Here is a 7,435-nt window from a genome sequence, read left to right as displayed (position 1 = left end):
TCACTAGCTATAGTATCAAAAAAGATAGAAAGGAGCAGACAAACCTATTAAAGGACAAATTGCCTCATCTATTTGTCCTGGTAGCCTATGTTTAGTAGCCACATCAGAAAACAGAGATGGGGTTGGTAGATAAGGAACAAAAGCAAATATTGGAAGGTCAAGTTGCCGCATGATCTCTGCACCGTTCAAATTTATTTATTGCCGAAGTACAATGGGCCACTGTCCCATTGCTTGTGTTCCAATCCAATTACTTTGGTATTGTGTGAGTCTCAACCTTTCTCCTTACACAGCAAAAGCCTGGACATCACCTACGGAGATGTCTAGGCTACATTATAACTCTGAAGGAGTCATCTATAAGCAAAGTTTAAAGAGACATGAGTGGCCTGAATGGAGGTAATGTGTACTTTTGAAACCTGCAAAGAACAGCTAGGGAAAGAGGATGCTTAATTTGTCCTCTTTCTTTGCCACAAAATATTTAACTTGCACAAAAATCCCATCTCAGCAATTGCATTTATATTTTCAGAAGCTTCCAGTTGTGGAATTAACAGATAAGTTTTTGAGAAAATTTTGTCAAGAGGGCCAATGAGTTAAATGCTCAATATCCATTCAATCTCTCATTCTGCAACTGGTGAGGTTCCCTTTTGCGACTTATATAGCTGCACAACCGATTATAGTCGCAGCCATTTTGGGTCCTGTGAAAATGTATAGCCCTTCATCTTCTGAAAGAAAATTCCCTTGGAGTGAATCCCTATCCTGATGTCACCCAAGTATATTGGAACAGCAGTTTCCTAAAGTCTAATGGGATCCAGTATGAGACCTGGGCTTGTATTATGCTTTAAATATTTTCAAGAGGCTTTATAAACTTCTTACTGACTTCAAGCAGGAGAAGTTGATAAATTATCATTTCAAAGAAGAAAAGTTCTTTTGGAAAGCATCTGGAAAATAACCTCATGACTTTGCAATTCCAAAGGCATCAGGATAAATCAGTGTTTTTCCAAGCTTAGCAGCTTTAAGATGTGTGTGCTTCAATTCCCAGAATTCCTCATTCTGTAATTGTATTTATTTATTTATTTATTTTGTCATAACAATATATGTAGGTATCATACAAAAAGATTATATAATATATAAACACATATATGTGTATGGAGGTATAAGGAGGTATAAGCATATATGTATATAGGAAGAAGAAAAGAAAAACAATAGGACAGGAACGGTAGGCACGTTTGTGCGCTTATGCACGCCCCTTATGATCCTCTTAGGAATGGGGTGAGGTCAATAGTAGACAGTTTTTGATTGAAGATTGTCCTAGATAGTTTGCAGGGAGCAAGAACTTTAATCAGTTAATTTATATAAATAAATAACCCAGGTTATAGTTCCCCACTTTTAAGGCCAAGCAGCAGTAGAGGGCTATCATTTCTGTTGCAAGGTAAATTACCAAACTTATGCACTTTAAATTGTTTAGAAATTATTAACACCATCCGGTGCTGAAAGCTGAGTTTACTGAACTTGTTAGTGCCAATGCTGTGCAGAATTAATCAACTGATAGTTTGCATAATCTTTCATTACTTCATTAGAAGCCAGTTTGGTATAGTGGTTAAAAATTGGCCTAGGAACCAGAGGTGGTATTCAGCAGGTTCTGACCAGTTTTGGAGAACTGGTAGCGGAAATTTTGAGTAGTTTGGAGAACCGGTAAATACCACCTCTGACAGGCCCCGTCCCATCTATTCACTGCTTTCAGAGTCCCAACTGATTGGGAGGAAATAAGGATTTTGCAGTAATCTGGAGTGGGGAGGGAATGGAGATTTTATACTATCCTTCCCTGCCACGCCCACCAAACCATGCTCACAGAACAGGTAGTAAAAAAATTTGATTGTGAGTTCTAGGTCTTCCTTAGGCATGAAAGCTGGCTTGGTGACTCCAAGCTAGCTACTGTCTCTCAGTGAACCCACCTCACATGATTGCTGTGAGGAAAATAGGAAGAAGGAATTAAGGTATGTTCACTACTTTGAGATAGATAGATGATAGACTTGGGATAGAAGGTACCTTTGAGGCGATGTTGACTCCTAGCAACTACCTTGATTAGTTCTTGAAATTTTCTTGGCAAATTTCAGAAGTGGTTTGTCACTGTCTTCTTCCTAGGACTAAGAGAGAATGCCTGTTCCAAGGTCACCCAGCCGATTTTGTGCCTAAAGTGGGATTAGACCTCATGGTCTTCTGTTTTCAAGCCTGTTACTTTAACTACAATTAGTTCACAGACTAATTTCAAATAAATATAGTCTGGAAATCACTATGATGGCTCATATACATCTTGAGGCCAAGCAGTCTTGTCCAAGACATTGACTCCAGGGTGACCAAACTTCCAAAAATGAAATGTATTAATTTGCATACCTTTACATTTTTTTTCTTTTTATGATCCTTTAATCCCTTTGAGAAAGAGAGCATTAGATATGATAGTCCTAATTATCACCCCGAATAACAGGGGTGATAATTAGGGCTATCATAACCATTTAGATATGAGCCAGCAGTGTGCAGCAGCTGCTAAAAAAGCCAACACAGTTCTGGGCTGCATAAACAGAGGGATAGAATCAAGATCACGTGAAGTGTTAGAGCTACTTTATAATGCCTTGGTAAGGCCACACTTGGAATACTGCATTCAGTTTTGATCGCCACGATGTAAAAAAGATGCTGAGACTTTAGAAAGAGTGCAGAGAAGAGCAACAGAGATGATTAGGGAACTGGAGGCTAAAACATATGAAGAATGGTTGCAGGAACTCAGTATGTCTAGTTTAATAAAAAGGACTAGGGGAGACATGATAGCAGTGTTCCAATATCTCAAGGGTTGCCACAAAGAAGAGGGAGTCGGGCTGTTCTCCAAAGCACCTGAGGGAAGAACAAGAAGCAATGGGTGGAAACTGATCAAAGAAAGAAGCAACTTAGAACTAAGGAGAAATTTCCTGACAGTTAAAACAATTAATAAGTGGAACGACTAGCCTGCAGAAGTTGTGAATGCTCCAACACTGGAAATTTTTAAGAAAATGTTGGATAACCATCTGACTGAGATGGTGTAGGCTTTCCTGCCTGGGCAGGGGGTTGGACTAGAAGGCCTCCAAGGTTCCTTCCAACTCTGTTGTTATATTATATCTGAGCTGTACAAATCTAAATGCCCACTAGATGGCAGAAAAGGAACGTAGAAAATTATAATGCTTTGTTCCATCTTATGGCTGCTAGAATTTTTTTGTAGTCCCACTCTATAGTATAGATACTATATAGACTCCTTGAGCAGGGAACGTGGAAGTTGCTTTTCATATTGTGATTTACATATATGTCTGTTCGTTTTTGTGACTAAAGCCTTTGTCTTGTTGCTTGTGCAGCTGCTGGTGGCTATCTGAAGCAGCTGCACAAGCTGGAAACTGAGATTTTTTTCCAAGTTTGCAGGGTGCACGTTGCACACAGAATACAGAATGCTTCTCCTTGAACCAAATTTATCTTGGGGAAATTGAGACATCTGTCACCTAACTGGATCTCACTTTCCTTGGGAACTCAAAGCCTAATTATTACACATTTGCCAGTTTTCTGTTTGCATGAAAACGATAAGTGAGAAGAATTGAGAGATGCAATATTAGCTGCAGTCAGGCACAGTTATGTACCCAGCAACACTTTGGGCTCTTTCTAATATAGTTTTATTTTCTGTGAAGGTTTGTAAAGTATTTAAAAATAGCACATATCAGCATACCGTACATATCAAGGGAATCCATAGGAATTCAGGGATCGGTTCTGAGCCCTCCCTCTAGAGGACAATTAACTAGAGGCTCAAATATTTTCTAGACTTTTGCATGGCTGTGTGCAGATCTGTCTTCCAGGGCTCATTCTTTCCTCTGGATCCATATAGAACCAAATGACATTGCCAGAAGAAATCTTAAAAGAACTTGTGGAGGCTATGATGCAGGAAATTAAGCATAACTTGATTCTTTCAACTGAAGGTCATAGCATAACAAGGAAAATCTAAGATCCCGGAAGCCAAAATCTGAATATGCAAATATCTAATTTTCTGAGATTGTTAATTTGGGGTTTTCATGAGCTCTCAGCCATGATCATCAAAATTATGAGAAATCAAGGTGTGAATTATCTCCCTTTGCATGTAATGAGTCTATCTCATATATTAGTTTCACCTTTTAAGTTGCATTACTGAAATAAATGAACTTTTGAACGATATTCTAATTTTTCAGTTTCACCTGTATTTCAGTCATGTCTGATTCTGGATAGAATAGAATAACAGAGTTGGAAGGGACCTTGGAAGTCTTCTCGTCCAACCCCCTGCCCAGGCAGAAAACCCTACACCACTTCAGACAAATGGTTATCCAACATCTTCTGGCAATCCTTATGATTTATATTGATATATTGATCATCAATTGTGTTGTAAATGTTGTACCTTGATGAACGTATCTTTTCTTTTATGTACACTGAGAGCATATGCACCAAGACAAATTCCTTGTGTGTCCAATCACACTTGGCCAATAAAAATTCTAAAAAAAAAAAATGTCTCCCCTAGTCCTTTTTTTCATTAAACTAGACATCCTGCAATTGTTCTTCAATGTTTTAGCCTAATCACCGTTGTTGCTCTTCTCTGCACTCTTTCTAGAGTCTCAACATCTTTTTTTTCATCATGGCGACCAAAACTGAATGTAATATTCCAAGTGTGGCCTTACCAAGGCATTATAAAGTGGTATTAACACTTCACAAGCAATCTTGATTCTATCCCTCTGTTTATGCAGCCCAGAACTGTGTTGGCTTTTTTAACAGCTGCTGCACACTGCTGGCTCATATCTAAATGGTTGTCCACCAGGACTCCAAGATACCTCTTACAGTTACTACTATTGAGCAATGTACCACATATACAGTACCTGTTCATTTTGTGGTTTTTTTGCCTAAATGTAGAACCTTACTTTTTTCACTGTTGAATTTCATTTTGTTAAATAGCGCACAATGTTCAAGTCTGTCAAGATCCTTCTGTATCCTGAGCCTATCTTCTGGAGTGTTGGCTATTCCTGCTAGCTTGGTGTCATCTGCAAATTTGATGAGTTCCCCATCTATCTCCTCATCCATGTCTTTGATGAAGATGTTGAAGAGTACTGGGCCGAAAACAGAGCCTTTGGGTACTCCACTGCATACTTCTCTCCTTGTAGATGCAGTTCCATTTCAGAGGCTTTCAGAGCTAGAAAAAAAAGTTTTTTCTGACCAGAGTTTTAGAAGTTTCAGAGGTAGAAAAAAAAGCCAAAAAAAAAAAAAAAGCAAGGCACAGAGCTCACAACCAATGAACCTGTTGCTAAAATTCACCTCTGAGAACAGCTGACTGGGGGTATTCCGGGAGGCCGATCCACTGCCAATCAGCTTTTTTCTTATTTTGCTCCCAAAAAACTAAGATGCATTTTATACTCCGGTGCATCTTATACTCTGAAAAATACAATAACTCTTATCCATGGGAAAAGTTGATTGAAGAAGTGAAGGTGGGGAAAGTGACTGCAACAATACACGAGCACACAATAGATTTAAACTTAATGTGAACTGCTCCAGTCTTGATTGTAGAAAATATGACTTCAGTGACTATATGGCACTAATATTATGCTTGGATTCAAGAGTGAAATCCAGCAGGTTCTGGAGAACTAGTAGCATAAATTTTGAGTAGTTTGGAGAACCAGCAAATACCACCTCTGGGTGCCCCCAGAGTGGGTGGGAATGGAGATTTTGCAATATCCTCCCCCCAGGAGTAGGAAGGGAATGGGGATTTTGCAGTATCTTTCCCCTGGAGTGGGGTGAGAATGGAGATTTTCCCCCGCCATATCCACCAAACCACACCATGCCCACCAAGCCACGGCCACAGAACTGGTAGTAAAAAAATTTGGATATCACCACTACCTGGACTGTCACCAAAAGGAGCTTTGATACCACCATTGCCAAATGTGATGACAAAAAAGAACATTTAATAAGAAAAAGAGTGGCCTCTGTGAATTATTGGTAAAGATTCCAGACTTTGTTTTGTTATGCTGCTGTCTTGCGATAAGAATATACACCTGAATTTTACTTCTGACCATCATCACAAATTTTGAGCCAGATTTCCAAAGAAATTTCAGCTCAGTTTGTCTTAAATTTCTAGGCCCTGGTGAGGTATATATCGGTTGGTTACTGCCTCTATTTCAGTCTCTTGATTTGCATTGGAAATCATTTTTCGCCTAATTAAGTTGCTCTGCTATGAATTTTATCAGATGAATGTATTTATTCATACAGTATGATCATCCGCCCTTGAAATTCTGTGCTGAGGGCTCCTCCCAAAGCAGATTCCCTCCCCTTACTCTACTTGATATTTGAGTGCCATAATGGAAAGAATCTGGAATTCAACTTGACGCTTTTTAAAAAATGTAAATAATGCATTTTTCTCTAAGACATTCTTATCTTTGTAGTTCCTGTTTATGTAATACACAAAAATATATGCAGATGGACTCCAAGTTAGCTCTCTGTATTTGCCTTATGTTGATTATGAGTTAATCTTTCAGTATGCTCCATCAACTGACCTTTTGCTTGGTTTTTCCTTTGGCTGTTATTGCTAAATCCAGGAATTTAGCAGTTAATTGTTAATCAACTTATGAGAGGCCTGATTCAAGCCCATTATAAAGCCATAAACTAGACTTTAGTTTTCAAAGGTTTTTGCCACACTAAATTCCAACAATCCCTCCCCAAATTGGCTAACTTTTCTCTGTTGCGGCAAATACAATGTGGCAAAATGAAATATCTTAAACTCAAGTCTGATCAATTTTTTCTTTTAAAACCCACCCCAAGCTAGGTTTGCCCTGTCTTCTCCAATGATATCATGATATTATCTCATAAATTCCAAAAACTAAAGCAAAGGTAACTACCAACTCCACTATGATTTGTGAACTCATGGAGCTCATTTCAGAAATATGTAAAATAATAAATATAACCATAAGTCAGATTTGGAACGTTCATCAATAAGTGACATAAATGGTCTGTGCCCAGCTTTGGTAAAAAGAAGCATTTTAAAGAGGGTGTTTCCTAACCAGAAATAACAGTTTTCTGTACTGTATAATACTTCAAAGCTCCATTAACAAAGCTCCAGAACTCCATTCACCTCATTAATGGAGTTGGTTCATCCCATTTGTATCAAAATTTCAGATGTTAACTTTTGTCACAGAATAGTCATCCATCCTTCAGCAGTCAAAAGAAGGGATAAATTAAAAAGAAAAGACTGCAAAGTTATAGAATAACTTACTCATAAAGTGCGTTGCCAAACTTAGAGCTCTGCTACTGTGGGAATTGTGAAACCTGCATTTCATCGCCCCTTAAAAAAAGGGAAGGATGGAGGAATGTAAAACTGAACTGTAAAACTAATTAAGTAGAGTTGATATTTTAATTTATCACATTT

Source organism: Ahaetulla prasina, chromosome 4, assembly GCF_028640845.1.
Source record: "Ahaetulla prasina isolate Xishuangbanna chromosome 4, ASM2864084v1, whole genome shotgun sequence".
Classification (NCBI taxonomy): Eukaryota; Metazoa; Chordata; class Lepidosauria; order Squamata; family Colubridae; genus Ahaetulla; species Ahaetulla prasina.
This window is presented reverse-complemented; position numbering follows the sequence as displayed.